Source organism: Battus philenor, unplaced genomic scaffold (assembly GCF_028537555.1).
Source record: "Battus philenor isolate CCGP_79_NKW_IND1 unplaced genomic scaffold, ilBatPhil1.0.hap1 SCAF_26, whole genome shotgun sequence".
NCBI lineage: Eukaryota > Metazoa > Arthropoda > Insecta > Lepidoptera > Papilionidae > Battus > Battus philenor.
In genome coordinates, this window is record NW_027181689.1 from 1,737,560 (window position 1) to 1,755,490 (window position 17,931).

The window sequence follows — 17,931 nt, forward strand, 5'->3', positions numbered from 1 at the left end:
ATAAGTGTGTACAACATGTAACATATACCATAATAAGTATGTAACATGCAACTAATTTTGTACAGCGGCTGAATCCATATAACGTTTATTCGTCTTTTACCGTCTTTTACTACTTCACTATTAGTTTTATACTTTTGATACCATAAATTACCAAGTCTTCATTATGCTAACAATGATAAAACAAGTAGTACCAGAGACAAGATGTTTAAAGTATCGCCACTGGTTAATATTCTTATGAATAAATTTCTACAGTGGGGTGTGATGCACGATAATATTTCAATTGTTGAATCAATGGTGAAATATTTTGGTCATCATCCTGTATCCGAGGAAAGTCAGTGCGTTTTGGCTATAAGAATCGGGTGGCAGCAAGTTTCACGGGATACTGCTATGCATTTGATTTTTACTTATCCCTTAGTATCTAGAGTAGTCAAAACTACTTCAAAAATTTTGTACAGACTTAACATTCCATCAGATATTTTTAGACCATTTCTTTACGAATTATAATCTCTTGGTGGATCACAAAAAATAAGGATATCGTGATACTGGAACAATAAAGGAAAATATGACGAAGAAGTATCCGCTTAAAACTACAAGCTTGATAAAAAAAAAGATCGTGCCTCATATGATTACAGGTTTGATAAACAAAATGAAGTTCTGTTAGTGCGCTGGAAATATAACAGCGTATGTACAATTGCGACAAATCACACACCGTTGAATCTTTTGGAACTGTAAAGTGATGGTGCCCTATGCGACGTGAAAAAGGTGTTGTTGATATACCAAAACAAATTTCAAACATACAGTAGAACTATGGGCGGTGTAGATGTGTTTGATCAATCAGTATTACTTTACAAGGTTGCGATTCTCGGAAAGAAGTGGTGGTGGATTTTGTTTACCTATATGCCTGACATAGCTATTTCTAATGCCTGGGGTCTGCATATAATGAGTCACAGTGATAGTATGGATCAGCTCATGTTTTGACTTTCCATTGCAAGTTTTTATTTACGCCGGAAAACTCAACATAAGACTCGATCTTTTTCTTCTTTGGTACCAGTATTGCCTCAAGATGGTGTAGATTCGCCAGAAGATTGAAAAACTATTACGATGTGTTGTATGCCATTCAAAAGCATATTGGCAATGTAAAAAATGTCTAAAAATGTGTGTAGAAAAAAGTTGTTTTTTTATTTTTATTTCAGCGGTTAATAGGTTAAGTTTTATAATGTCAAGTACGGCATCAGTTATAAGCGCTAGAAGTTTCCGTTAAAGAAAGACATAAGCACACATGCACATGTAACGCACACGTATACCACGCGTGTGTGTGTGAGAATAAAAAGTCGGCGCGTGCGCAAGTACACGCCACATAACAGGCCGACGTCTCTATCTCTTTTTGTCGCAGTGCCTACACAATTAAACCGCCTCTCTCGCACACCGGTATATAATTACAGTACCATACCCGCCCGTTCCGTCTATAGTTACAGTGATTTTGTTACAAGGAAAATTGTCTGCGCAAATATTACTTGAATATGGAATGAGTCGACTTAATGTTTACGAACGCGATGTTACTTAATTGCAACTTAATAATATCACACTTCGCACTTACCTATGTATTATATCTTTTAATTCATATTCTTTATTCACTTTGAACTAGTAATAGTTGACTAGAAGAACGATAGTCGTTGTGACCGAAAGGTTGTGAAAAAGGACATATTTAAGGTCACATTGTCACTGGATGCAGGAAGCGCAGGACTGTTCATCGTGACCATCTTTTGGGGAGGCCTGTGCCTTGCAGTAGGCTTCTATTGACTGAAAAAAAGAAGAAACTAGAAGAATATCCAAATCAATTTAAAATACCCAATCATAGCACTATTATATTTAAAATTAACGGAATAATTTATAAAATTTTCGTATCACAGTGTTGTTGAAATAATCCTTTAAAACGACTTGAAAAATTTTATGAAATTTCGAATATATTCAGAATTTCTGACAATTGTTAGTAAACTACATTAAAAGCCAAATAATAAGGTAGCTGTACCACAATTTTGACAAAATTTTCACCCATTTAATACCATTTTCTTCAGTGTATAATTGATCCTTTCCATACTTTTCTTATATACATCGCGTTATTTTATCTGCCTTTTCATTAGAGTTCTACAATTTTACATTTACTATATATTTATGTATTCTTTAGCTTTAATTTATTTGTTTAACTATTTATTTATTCTTAATTCTAATATACTCTCTTACCATGTTTATCGAATTTAATTTATATTTGTATTATCCAACTATTTCATCACTAACGCTTATTATTTTTATTATGTTTATTATTTATTTATTACTTTTTACAAGGACTAAACCCATCATTCCTGATGGAGGCAAGTTTGATACATAGTTTTTGAGAAATAATTCCTTTAAAATAATTTTATATTTAAATAACCTCCGTTTTAAGGGAATTAGTTTACTCAGCTTTTTTATTTTTCATTTATTGTACACGCTACATTTAAATACTTTCAGAATAATATACAAATAGCTGCTTTATTTGGAACAGGTACGTTTCAAAATCGAGTTATTTTTTTTCTGTATTTATGTCTTTTATCTATTTTTCTCCTTTCATTAACACAAAATAAAAAAGCTATTTTAATTTAATTTTTCATTTGTCGAAACCAACTCGGATTAGCAGCGTTCGGGAAGATCCGAAAGCTCTTCTCGTCCAAAATACCGCAATGTTTGAAGATGATAGTCTTTCACCAATGTAGTTGCCGGTGATGACTCTTGGATCCGTGACACTTACAACAGGCCTCAAGAAGGCTCAAGGCCACTCAAAGAGAAAAGGAGAGGGCTACGCTTTGAGTTTCGCTGTGATATCGAGTCAGAAATGAGGAGTTCCGCAGAAGAGCCAAGATCACAGACGTAGCTCGAAGAAATGCTAGTTTTATTTGGCAGTAGACGGTGCACATTGCTCGTACATGGGTAGGCTCCCTACTTTTTTCCTTCTTCTTTACAGCCTTAACTAATAGAACTTAACTATGTGGTCGGTCCATTTGTTTAAGGCTCAGAAGAAGAAGATGTAGGAAGTCAACCAGTTCTTGATAGCTGTAAATACCTTTAACGTTTCTAAAACTCTCATATCATAATTCACATGTGTACATTAAGAGATAACGAGAGAGAGAGAGAGAGAGAAAGAGAGAGAGAGAGAGAGAGAGAAAGAGAGAGAGAGAGATAGAGAGATCAAACTGATAGATATCAAAACAAGTTTTGCTCGCGACTTCGTCGGCGTGGAATTTAAGTTTTTTTTTCGTTTAAGACATTTTATAAAATGAAATAGCCTAAGTTACTATCTATTATATCAGTAGCCTGCCAGTATAAGTTCCGTTAAAATCAGACAGACGGATAAAAACTTAAAAATAATGTAATAATTGTATATGTAACAACATTCATATAAATGCAGTTTTTATATATAAAAATATTAGTGTAATGTAATTATGCTAAATAACAGTAGTAAAGAAACTGTTAACTAATTATCACAAAAATATTATTAAGAAATCGTAACAATAAGGAAAGAAAAAATGCGGTTTCGAAATATACTTTTTTATTTATTTATTTAAGGACTCAAAAAAGAACTTGTATTAAAGACTCGGTGTTTAGCACTAATTTGTGTGGCAACTCCTGAAGATGCCCCGTGGAGGGGTGAAACTCGTGTTGAGTAAATTTACGGTGGCGGTTGTGTAGTTGGCATTGTCTGTCGCATGCGCATTTACGAGCGGGCTGGCGGGCGGTGCACTTTCATGCACGACAACCACTGCATGTGCGGAGGTGGCTAGATATTGGTCCTTTCTTATTTAGGATGGACTTCCGCAATGTAACGCCTGAATCCATTAAATATTGTATTAAAGAGTTGACCATTATTGGTATACACCATTAGCAAGAAGAGTTGTGTTACCACCAAAGCACGTGCTTTTTCTTTAAGGTAGAGATCACTAGTAAAAACGCTTAGCAGGAAAAAGTACCATCATAGCACGTATTCTTTTCTTTTTAAAAGAAAATGTCTCCAGGAAACTGCTATTAGAGTGGCAATGAATTACCACCATCGTGGAAGCTAAGAATGTAAGAATGATCAAGATGCTTTATGTTGACATTTATAGTTTATTTACAATTTACAATTTCGACCCAAACGCCTGCCTTGTCTTATCTTGTCTTGGCTGGTTTCCGCAATTAAGCGGAACTGTGCTCATTTTGGGTCATGGTTGGTCTTACTCAAGCCAACACAACTCTTCAAGAAACCTCAGACTCCTGAGATGGGTAACCATGTAGGATATTATCTCCGTACACCGAAGTATAGGGTGGTCCATAAATTTTTGCACTTTTGAAACATGTGTAGAAATAAATGTACAAATGCTATTTTGTTTATGATTTATTTACCGTAATTATCATTTATTAAAATTTATTTTTTAAAAATTTCATCTTCGAATGTGCTCCGTCTCGCTGTTGGCACTCCTGACTACGTAAACTTTGGAAAACAAGTTGCAAAACTATTTGCAAAATTTTCGGCCCATCCTGTAGTACAATCAGCAGCAATCTCGTCTTCTTTCAGGCACGCTCTGCACAAAGGACTGTCCATAACGAATTCCTGCCACGAAGCGCAGTCATTTATATATGTAGATTAATTTTAAATTTAATTATAAAGGAGATAAAGTGTATGAAATGAACGAAAAGGAATGTTTGTGTGAGCGGGTGGCGAGGGCTTCCCAGGGCAGCGGCACTTCCCCGCAGTGCCGGCCGTTACGGCGGTTGTACTTTCTTCGACGCGCTCCGCCGCGCCCGTCTCTAGTGATGTCCAACGATACTGTCGATAAAATCTACATAAGATGATTTGTGTAGGTTTAAAACTCTACATGGTTGAACACATATATGTATATAATTCAATAACTGTAAATCTAATATATAAAATTCTCGTGTCACGGTGTTCGAACTTGAACTCTTCCGAAACGGCTTGACCGATTTTTACCAAATTTTACATGCGTATTCAGTATGTCTGAGAATCGGCTACTATCTATTTTTCATACCCCTAAGTGATAAGGATGGTCCACCCCTAAATTTTATTTTTAATTTTTTAGACAATTTTTTTGGTTTTTATTTTATTATGTTACAGCATACAAAAATACATACAAACCTAAATTTTCACCCCTCTACGATCAACCCTTATCTTACATTTGTTAATTAAAAACTTTAATTTTTTTTGCGTAACGTTTGCGGGATCAGCTAGTAAATATATATAACCTTTTCCAATAATAAATGGTTTCAGAAAAAAACACAGCAAAGATTAAAAAAAAGATAAAATAAATTTATTCAACATTGGAACTTTTAACAAAGCTGTAATTGGTTGTCAATTTACTACATTTTTTAAATTCATTTCATTATTGACTCTACTCTCCTTCGGAAGGTGTTATAGTTGTGAAGAATAAGAAGATAATATATATAAAAAAGGCTTTTATTTAAATTCTAACTATAACCTATTAAAATTATATTTTTACTATTTGTCTTATGGACTTTATATCAGATGTCATTATGTTTTGGCGCTTAAATTGAAAAATAATTTGTGGTAACATATTTCAGAGTGATAACTTTATAAAAGGTTATATGAAATATGTGTAGAGGATTTAATGCTTTTTCCTGTAAAATTAGCTTCAAATTCACCCAATTTAAAGCTTTTAAAATTATATAAATCTCTTTGTACAAATGTAAATTATTCGCCACATAGATTGCTTAGTGTAAAAGGTATTAAGTTATTATTAACACTTAACACTGCAAGGTATAGGCCTCCCCCAAAGATATATGGAGAGATATACCATAAACACTACACATGGCAGATGGATCAGCGATCGCAGTGTGGTGTTATGGTACGCAGAGCAAGATGCTGTCCATCTTCTAGTTACTTGTTTGTGAGCAGTGACAATTATAATTAATTAATGCACTCAGTTTTAAAAACGAGCAAGACACCCAATGATTTAAAATAAAACTTAATATTAAACAGGTTACGATTTAAGTTAGTAAATAGTTTAAGAGACTCAATAAACACTGTAACATGAAAAACGTGTGCAAAAAAATTTGGAAATTTTAAACGTAATTGTAAAAACAAAGGCACGGAGGCTTGGTGGGATATAGATCCTTTCTGAAGAATACAAATGGAAAAGAGAAAAAATGCACAGTGTGAATTATAACATTCAGAGATGACTTATATATATATATATATATATTTATATTAATATATATATGTATGTACATATAAGGGGGAATGGAAAGTAATGTCGCTTTCTTGAGTTAAATTCACGCGATTATATTTTAACAACTTTTTATTTCTAATCAACAATTAAATATATTCGCCTTCGTTATCAACAACCTTTTGCCACCTGGTATATAAATTTTCAATGTTGGAGCAGCAAAAATCAATCTATTTCTCATCAATCTTATTCTGTAAAATATGTCGACAAAAACTATGTTAGTTTCCGGTCCCCCTTATATATTTATATATATATAATAGAACTATCGATAATAAAAAAATATCGATGTCGATATTCGTTTAAACAACACTACCGTCCTACAACGGAAGTGAGATAATTGTGCGCCGTCTTCCCCTTGTCCGTCTCCTGATGTTATAGCGAAGTTCTTACTAATAATTCCTTGTTTATTATTATTAATACTTGAACACTTTACTCGTTTCTACGTTTTATACACAGGGCTTGTTTCAACTGCCGCAAAGAAAGCCAGGGGTCACCAAACTATGGCTTACGAAATATATGCAGCTATTTAACTTTTTTTTATTAGAATTCTCTTCTTACACCGTTAGACTTGGTACAGTCTACACGTTCCGGTATTGTTCATGGTTAAAACTAGGCGTTACTTAATCCTTGACCCCCCCCCCCTCAAAAGGCTGTTATCACTTAATTCTCGTGGCTCTTAATCACACATTGTACTTGACATCGTGAACTTATGCTTATAAAGGATAAAAATTAATCTACTCATAAAAATAGATTCTAGAAGATTTTTTCTAATTGAATAAGTACTTGTAATTGTATTCTAGTAAGAAGTAAAGGCTTTATGAAGTGATTAAAAAATAATAAAAAAATCAAAGTGACTGGGGCATGAATTAGCCCGCGGGAACGAAAGATTTTAACTTACTTATTTACCGTCAACTCAACGTAATGTTTTTACTAATGTACAATGTAACTATTGATTAGATTCCTTTACTCTTCTCATTGTTGGGTAACTTAGATCAGCATGGCTGGGCAGATTGGCTTCGAGACACTCCAACCTTATGTTATTACGTAAGAATTATAATTAAGAAATCTGTCTTAATAGTGGTTATACAACCTGCAACCAGCCGGTAGACGGGACATGAGAAAGCCTTCCACTTGATGGATTGACGACATAGTTATGGTTGCAGGATCCAAAGCATAAGCTTTGCAGTTACAGGCTTACATAATTATAATTTAATTACATTGTTGACATTACAGGAGAGATATAAATTTTAAAGCAGGCTTTTTTATCTACATAGATATTTATTTGAGAATTTCGTTTAATGTGTTAAAAAACAGAAAACGAGAATACGGTTTTAACAATTATAATATTTACTAGTATTTATTAATGTACGTAGAAGCATATTTTGAAGAAAAAAATCGAACAGCGGCGAAGACTTAAAAAAATTTTTCAAATTTTTTTTCAAAATTTCATTCCATTTTCTAATTGTTTCCCATATAACATTCAAATTATATTAAAACAAACAACCGAAGCTGTTCGAAATTTACGTTACGAAATCTATCAAGGGAGTTACATTTTGTATAAAAATTATCTTGATGTATTATATTTAATGTATCGTTAGGAAATTTTGAAAATATACAAAATAATACCGTATGTACATGTAAATGAAATGAATATTCTTATTTTTAATTAGAGCAAGTAGTCTTTGACGAAATGAGAATATTCGTAGAACCTATATCACCGATATGGCTTGAAGAATTGTGTGTTGTGTCAGCTCAAGCAGCTGATGATTATTAGGGCCATAAGGCTTTCGAGTTATGACCACGAGGCGGTAAACATGGCATGAGTAAGCCACCACTTGGTAGATATTTATTTATTTATTTACTTTATTTGAGATAAACAGTAACAAAAGGCAGTAAGAAAGTACAAAATTAGAAACTTAGAAATATAAAATTAGTTACAATTGTTACCTTATAACTATCTCACTGAGAACATTTAATGATTTAAAGTTAAACAATGACAAAACAAATAAAAATATTACTAAACAGGGATCAAAGATCCAGCGCATTCTGCATATCACACCGCAATAATTACGAGTCACAGCAAGCCGTCACTTTCCAATTTAAATTGTATTGTGTGTATTCAATAATTTCGAACAAAATTGTCTTTTAAATACGAGAGAGCACGAGAATATATCAATATCACTAATATATGAATTGTGGATATCACACATCCCGTATAAGGGTGCACATTTACCGATATTTGTCCTAGCCGTTGATAAAAAAGTGAGATTTAGATCTAGAACGCGTTCTTGCTGCAGGAATTCGGAAGCTTTCCTCAGGCAATAGTTCCGAATAGTTAACATGGCCACCGCAAATATTTTTAATAGATAAATGACATAATAAAGGTTACAGGATGTCGTTGAATACGGTGCCAACACCGCTAGATGTGGCGGAGGTCTTTGACTTAGAAACTACTATTTGGATCAATATTTTGGTCTTTTTTATATTTGGATTAGTCTAGGCAACATATTTAACACTACAACTAAGTTGCAATACCAAAAAAAAGCTATAGGTCAATGACAAAAAAACAACTCTCTCCCTTAATGTGGTGGTTCACTGGAATTCCACAGTTAGGTTTCCAGTATATATAACCGAAGAAGTACGTCTGTTTATTCACCTTTGTGAGGCATTATAATTTACACATGGGTGACCAGGTGTGAAAAAAAAATTGTTTATTGAACTTTAGTTAGTTTACTGGTCATAATGGAAATAAATGAGAATCGGGTATGTTATTGAAGAAAATTACTACTTGTTAAGACGCGGACTGACAAATCAAAGAAAGTATATCGCCTAAGCCAATAAAAGAAAAATTTTGTTTGGACTTAAATGTACGTAGAAAATCGCCTACGATTTTTATGATTTAGTATCTAATTTCATGGTTTTACAAAAAATAGATGCGTTAAAAAAATATATTAATAAAATTGGAACCAGAAATTTTATGCATAAATACATGTTTAAATGTCTTCACTGTTTTATAGGATAACCGAAGAAGTAGGAAAAAATTTGTTAGGACTTAAATATATATAGAAAATTGCTTTCGATTTTTTTATTTAGTATCTAATTTCATGGTTTTACAAAAAATAGATGCGTTAAAAAATATATTAATAAAATAGTAACCAGAAATGCTATGTATAAATACATGTTTAAATGTTTTCACTGTTTTACCTTATAGACTCCCATTACAAGGGATAGTCCTTCTTTAAAGATAACTACGATGATCAGTCCTGAGCTGCCCACATCCTATATATACGGCAACCTTGACCACGTCAACGGCCCACTTAGTGGGCGGCCTGCGTACGCCGCGTCTACCTGCTCGTGGTCAACGATTACACGAGCGATGTGCATCTACTGTCACTTCTAAAGAGCAATTCCTAGAGCTACATCGGTGATTTAGGTTCTTCTGCGGAAAACTCAGAGCATTGTCCTATCCATTGCTCTTTGGGGACATTAAACTTTCTCATAAGGCCCTTCGTAAGCGACCATGTTTCGTATCGGTATCTCGTGGTCACCATAAAAAAAACTTTCAGCTATATCAGCGTGCAGAGGGTGTTCAGCTGAAAAGAAGAAGTATCATTTTTAAATATATTTTATTAACGTGGTCAACTATTACACGAGCGATGTGCATCATCTACTGTCACTTCTAACAAGCAGTTCTTCGAGTTACATCGGGATCTAGGTTCTTCTGTGAAAACTCAGAGCATTGTCCTATCCATTGCTCTCTGGGGGACATTGAACCTTCTCATAAGGCCCTTCGTAAGTGACCATGTTTAGTATCCATATCTCGTGGTCACCATAAAAGAAACTCTCGGCTACATCAGCGTGCAGTGGGCGTTCAGCTGAAATGAAGAAGTATCATTTTTAAATATATTTTATTAACGTGGTCAACTATTACACGAGCGATGTACACCATCTACTGTCACTTCTAAAGAGCAATTCCTAGAGCTACGTCGGTGATCTAGGTTCTTCTGCGGAAAACTCAGAGCATTGTCCTATCCGTTGCTCTTTGGGGGACATTAAACTTTCTTATAAGGCCCTTCGTAAGCGACCATGTTTCGTATCCGTATCTCGTGGTCACCATAAAAGAAACTTTCGGCTATATCATTGTGCAGAGGGCGTTCAGCTGAAAAGAAGAAGTATCATTTTTAGATATATTTTATTAACGTGGTCAACTATTACACGAGCGATGTGCGCCACATACTACCGCTTCTAACAAGAAATTCTTCGAGTTACATCGGGATCTAGATTCTTCTGTGGAAAACTCAGAGCATTGTCCTATCCGTTGCTCTTTGGGGGACATTAAACTTTCTTATAAGGCCCTTCGTAAGCGACCATGTTTCGTATCCGTATCTCGTGGTCACCATAAAAGAAACTTTCGGCTATATCATTGTGCAGAGGGCGTTCAGCTGAAAAGAAGAAGTATCATTTTTAAATATATTTTATTAAAGTGGTCAACTATTACACGAGCGATGTGCGCCATCCACTGTCACTTCTAAAGAGCAATTCCTAGAGCTACGTCGGTGATCAAGGTTCTTCTGTGGAAACTCAGAGAATTGTCCTATCCTTTGCTCTCTGAAGGACATTGATCCTTCTCATAAGGCCCTTCGTAAGCGACCATGTTTCGTTTCCATATCTCGTGGTCACCATAAACGAAATTTTCGGCTATATCAGCGTGCAGTGGGCGTTCAGCTGAAAAGAAGAAGTATCATTTCTAAATATATTTTATTCACGTGTGGTCAATTTAAATTCTTCTTCGAAATAAAATTGTAATAATAGTAATGTGACTACTTGTTGAACTCATCGTAGCGCATCGTTCTACCGCTTGGTCTCTGTCCGACAGGTGTGAATAAAACTAGTGTTACTTTAAACCAAATGCAATGTTACAAGTTATTTATTGTATTTAATAATCGTCATAGAGAGGTTTCATAACGGTATATATATACGTAACGGTTTACGGTAAAGAATCATGAACTTCGATTTCTTTTGTAATACATATCCAGACTTTGTTTCATATTTATTCTAAACAACATATAAAAATTTAAAGCCCTCGTTTATGGAGATATATTAGCCAAAAACTTGTGCTTGGCTAATAGACTATGGAGGCAGTTTCAATGAGTTACAATTAAATTCCTTTCGGAGTCTCTACTTACGCACAAGCAAGTTTATTTTGTCGTCTCACTCGCACAAATAGTATATATTTCACCCCTCTTACTCACTCATTCGTATATTGATTTCATAAGTGCTCTCTATAATAAGCCAAATCTTAAGTTATAAGTAAATATACATTCGAATATCTGCAACTGTTTTCTATGTTATTTTTTAAATTTTTCTTTACCTTTTGCGATCCAAAAGAAATAGTATAAATGAAACAAATTTCATAGTAATCGCTTTATTTATAGATTACGTTATAAAATAAATTATATTTTAATATAGGTCATAACAAGAATTTTAATAAAGGGATCATATTTTCATTCGAATACTTTATGATACAAAATACAAATTTTTATTTAATGTAACATCCTGTGTTTTTCTTGGATTAAACCTTTTTTACAATTAAAGAAATATACATATAACATTCAATGTGTAAATAAAATTTGAATAAGGAACCATTTAAAAATTAATATCAATTTTTCTTTACGTTACAAGTCAAATGGAACACAAAAATCACTTATTTTTTTTTTTCAAGCATTAGACATCAACGAGTGCGTATAAGAGAAAATACGAACCGTTACATATTGCAGACTTTGAGATTGCAGATATATTAAATGCTATAAAAAATATTGACAAATATTTCAATATGTTATACATATATATAAATATAAATGTTCGTCTGTATGTCGTTTATATAATCGTAAACTATGCATTAAGTCATGTGATGGTATTTAGCAAAATTTTAGTGCATGAGCCCACATAAATTTCTAAGGTGATATGACCAATTTTCGACATGTGGCGCCAATGTAATTACAATGATTGCATGTACTACATAAACAGTCCATGATGACTTGAATTGAAAAGAAAACAGCGAGGGAATGAATCTGAATTAAATATGTATAATGTCTTTCCTTCAAATTTATTTTAGTTGGTGGCATTGCAATGAGCGCAAGATACAGCTTGTTATATTATATATATCGTCTTAATAATAAAGACCTGACTAAGCCTGACTGCCTGCGTAGTTAACTTTTAGTTAATTCTTCGGCCATTTTACGGAGGCTTTTGGATATATAAAAGCCTCTACCTATCGGTAATGTGAAGGGTAAAAGGGCCAGACGGTTACCTGGTCGATGGACTGACGCAATTTCAAAAGCAATATCATTGTGCAAACACACATACATTTATATATGTATGTGTATATATATATACATACAAATATGTTATTTTCTTCTTCTTAGTCGTACACTCTGTTCTGATTGGTCGTGGTCAACGAAGAATTAAAAAAAAATCGGAGCACACGAAGCGTGCGCATATCAGCCAGTATGTTATTGTAATTTCGATATATATCTCTTAGGTTAATTTCTCCAAGAAGCTTTTAACATAACTTATGCGTAAGTTATTTTTTTATATAGTTAGTATAATTTTGCTTTTTAAAACATAAGTTATGTAGACAAAGATCTATATAAAGTAATAGTATTGACTTTCAAGTAAGAAGGTAATATATAAAAGCCGTTTTCATTTTATCTGCAATAACTAACATATTCTATCAGATGACTACTGTTTAAACTTAAGTACACAATGCCAGTAACCACTTAACTTCAATCACTTCTCGACCGTAACAAAATCAACATACAGATTGCTATAGATAACAATATAACACACATAATGTTAGATGAAAATAATAAACATAGCAGTAAATTGTTTTTATACTAATTTTTAATTATTTATTTAATTTTGAAAACTATGTAAAATTTTAAGGTCAAATATGGGGGATATATTGTCTGAAGGTCTTTATGTGTAACAGGTGATAAATACGAATTTAAAACTTAGTATATCACATATTCAATTGAATCAGGCGTTATTTTGCGGAAGTCCATCGTAAGTAAGAAAAGGACCAATATTTAGCTACTTCCGCACATGCAGTGGCAGTCGTGCTACAAAGTGCACCGCCCGCCAGCCTTCTGATAAATGCGCATGCGGCAAACTGCATATGCAGAAGTGGCTAAATATTGGTCCTTTTCTTACTTAGTATATCACTTCACGACACATTGGCTCGATTATTGAACTATGGAGAGAGTTTTACTAGTGATTTCTACTAGAGATTAAGGAGAAGGAGATCCATAGAAAAATGAAAATAACAGACACAGCCCAGTAGTGGGCATGCCACAAAGGAAACTGTCTTAAGTTTCTGAGAACCTCGGAACGACAGGAGCAGCTTTTACGACTTCTACTAAATAGTCCTATATAGGACAATATTTGTATATGACATATATTTAATTATTAACTATTAAATTATAAATTATTTTACTTTAAATGCTACATTTTTATATATAATCCTATACATTATATAATTCTTTCTTTTTTTGTATCAGCATATATTAACATATATATATATACACACACACACACATATATATATATATATATATATATATAACGGTCCTAACGGCCATCGGATATACTAGCGATGTGTCTCGTATACTGCCAGACAAGCAAATATTTGGTCGCCGTCATTAAGATGTGGTTATAGTATCGGAGAAGTACTAATCGACTCTCACAACTCACAACTCTTTCCGTCTCACAATATATAGTGCCATCGAAACCGCTGTACCGCGCCTTAGGTATGTACGCGGCGAGACGGGGGGATAGGCCACTCCGTTAGTTCGGCGTCAACACTCGCTGCGGCGGCGCTGTTTTTTACTCAACCCCCCACCTCACTCCACTTGCCTAATGCGCGGTATACCAGTTTCGGTTGCAATTTAGCATTGCCATGCACACCGTAATTCTTCATATATTGCGATCGGTAATGAGATTTTAAATTCTTAATACATTTATTGCGCTAATACAGAATTGAAGGCATTGTTTCTTTAATTGATTTGTGGTTGTCTTATTTTGTGAAATCTCTTGAACAATCGCCAGGCTGCGCGTGCGGTAGCGCTCTTTGTTAACTGGCAGCGCTTCTCAAAGTTTGCGTTATGAATGGTAGAGCCAACTCTCTATATTTTTTATGTCGTTTATTCTGTTTGTCTGCTTTTATTACTTCAATAGACGGCGTTAGATCGCTTAAGTGATTTAACCTAGATATATTTACAATAATTGAGTTCTGGGGCATCTATACATGCTTTGGCGTGGGACATAATACAACGTATTTCACTTGATTGGTAGACGTATCTCCATTAGGATGTTGCTTTCACGAAGTAACTGGGAGCAATCAAGAAAAAACGTAACACGTCTTATTATTAGATATACGCTATCATTTGACAATGTCTTTTTGCTTTTCATGATTACATAAAGAAAATTTGTAAGAATATGTAATGAAATCATGAAACTCTAAGTTTTATTTTGTCACGCCTTCATATCTCTACCGTCAATTGGCAGAGACTTTAATATTTTTTTCAGTTTCCTTTTTTACATTTATAAATATACTGTAATAAACTTTATTAAAAGATGATATGTTGTGGAGTTTCTTCTTGCTTCTTCTCCACAACTATAACATCATGCGAAGCAGAGTAGAGTAGTAGTAGAGTTCGGATAAAAGATCAAATGTTAAATAAACTTATTTTATTTACCTAGACTGAAAGGCTCATAAGATTTCTTCTCTTTATCTAGTTTTAATTTATACTCAGTAAGTAAGAATGAAAGAGTTCGGAAATTAATGTCGATTTCTTAAGTTAAATTCACACGACTACATATTTAACAAGTTTTTATTTCTAATCAACATTATATTCACCTTCGTTAATAACAACCTTTTGCCATTTAGTATACAAACTTTTAATGGCGAAGCGGTAAAAATCAATCGGTTTTTCTGTAAAACAAGTCGACATAAACGACACTACTCTCCGGTCCAAATAACAGTAAATGTGTTTTTGTGGATATACACCTATTATTATATTAATTGTTGAGAGGATATTATTAATTTAAATATAATAAAACTTTGAGAATCTGTGCACAACAAAAGTCAGTTACGACAGTCGGCCGTTACAATTTATCCATCAACGATGTCTTCCGGTAGAGAGGGACGGCTGCATTTGTAGGCGCGCGCGTGCGACAGTGACAGAGTGACTTCCACCTGTCTCTAACGCCACTTTTTGTTCTGTTCCATTTTTAAAGTTTTAATTACGTTTACAATCACTATTACCAGTGCAATACTGGCTGATGTGTAATAAGTACGTTTTTCGCGTTTTTCTTTTGTAATTAGATGAAAATGTGCGATTTCTATTATAATTATACTTTATGATTTATAACGGAAATTAATTTACCGTTGGTGCCGGAAGGTTCTAGAATGGCGACCACGAGCCGATATCAGCGTCACTATCCGTCATATCTACTTTTGAAAATGGAACACCTTCATAGATGTCCAATAGCATCGATCGGATGCGACTTATAGAAAATCGATTTTAAATGGAGTATCTCAATTTGATTAAAACTTTTATCAAATTGGATTTCTATGAGTCTCAAAACCTACACAAGTGATGATTATAATTAGTTCTTAATATATAATACTACATTAATAATAAAAAAAACTCGGGGATACATCAATCGCTTAGCAAAAAAATATAGAAATAATCAATTACAGTTTGTGAATGGCATATTTTCTTTAGAACAGACTAAAAAATCCTTATCTATCACATACAGGATGTTTGTTAATAGATATAAAAGCTTTAAAGTGTTCCAAAAAATCAATGGTTTCAGAAATAATATAGAGATTTACATTTATTTACAGACTCATCACGATATCTCTAGAATCGAAGGGTATATAGACTTGAAATTTAGTGTAAATATTTAGTTTGTTAAGTAAAGTTCAGCTTAGAAATAATTTTACGAAATAATACTAGGAAGTAGGTTTAGGTGGAGGCATTCTTCAGGTTTGTAAAGTGGACTGAATACAGATATTTATTTATATATCTGTAATTGATTGTCAGTCAACGATGATGTCCGCTGCTATATATAGGCCTCACCCAAAAATATCTATGGGAGATATACCACAATCGCCACGGGTATCAGGGTTGGCGATCGCAGTGTGGCGTTATGGTAAACAGAAGACGCTACTGCTCATCCTCTGGAAACTCGTGTGTTGTGGCAATGCTAATTAGTGCATAAAGTGTGAATTATTTATGATTGTATCCCAAGAATCGAGCCCGAAATCTACAATCTCAAGTCTCGGTGATCTAGTGCTGGGTGACAACTGATCACAGTAGTATTATAATAACATTAATATTAAAAAATAAAAAAAGTAAATATAAAATGGTCTTTGGGGAAGACCTGTGCCTTGCACTGGGCGTTTATGAACTGAAAAGAATAAGAATCACAGTATCCGCTATTTTCTGTTCCTTATTTATACCTTCTGATTGTTTCTTCTATGACTTTCCTGTCAAATTCTAGAAATTGCGACTCTACCCTTTGTTCACTAGCGATACGGTGCTTACTTCCTCGATCCTCTGCTGGAATAGAAACTGCCAATGTGTTCGTTCCTCGTTAAATAAGGGACAACCCAATGTGTTCATTCCTCGCTAAATATAGGACAACCGGTGATTATGTACACCATCGTCTGGTCCACATCTGGATAACAGAAAACTCTAAGAGAGTACACCAAGAACTCGCTTTGCGTCGTTTCGTTTTGCGTTTTTTTTCGAAGTTGTGTCGCTGTTTAATTAGTACTCATTTTCACAGTGAGTCGTAAGATTTTCGAGGTTGCGTTGTTTTGGGTTCGAGTCTTTAACTTTTTTTTCCAAAAGATGGCAACACTTTTGTTTCTAATTGCGCCATGTCATTAAAACTCGGGGATTCCCGTTCTAACTAAAAATCAACGCAATTGTAATACAGTTTTATTTTCACTTTGTTTTGCTATTTTTGGAGTTCAGTCTTAATTAAGTAGCGTGCTGTGCTTTTTTAAAAAAAGAAGAATAAATTTGTATAAATTTTAACGTGTTGTTTCTATTTAAAAAAAAAGGCATATATTTTTCCAACTTATTTATTGGCAGAGTTATATTATTTTTGTTTACCTTGTTTAATTTTCTTTTTAAAAAGATGTATTTTCGTAACCCTGGAGCCTATCTTCGATCTTTACATGGTTTGCTATAGAAAATCTTAATTCACTTTGCGGCGTTTCAATTTGCGTCGTGTTTTTTTTGAAACGTAACCACGACGCAAAGTGAGGTATTGTTGTATATATAATTTGAAAAAAAAGTAAAAAGTAGTGTTCCAGAGGTGAACGCGAAGTAAGGACGGCGATGTGAAGTTAAATAAAGTAAAGAACGGAATGATAGATTATTTGACGAATAAGAGAAATTTGTGCGGAAGATATGGAGAAGGAAAAAAGATATAGATTAAAAATTATTAAGTAAAGAACTTATTATTAATTTTATTAATATAAAGATAATATCCCTGTGTACCTAAGATAGGGGATGTACGAAAAGCCTCCAATAACGGGGGCCATAATAAACTCTATTTTTCCTTCACATTTATTATTCGT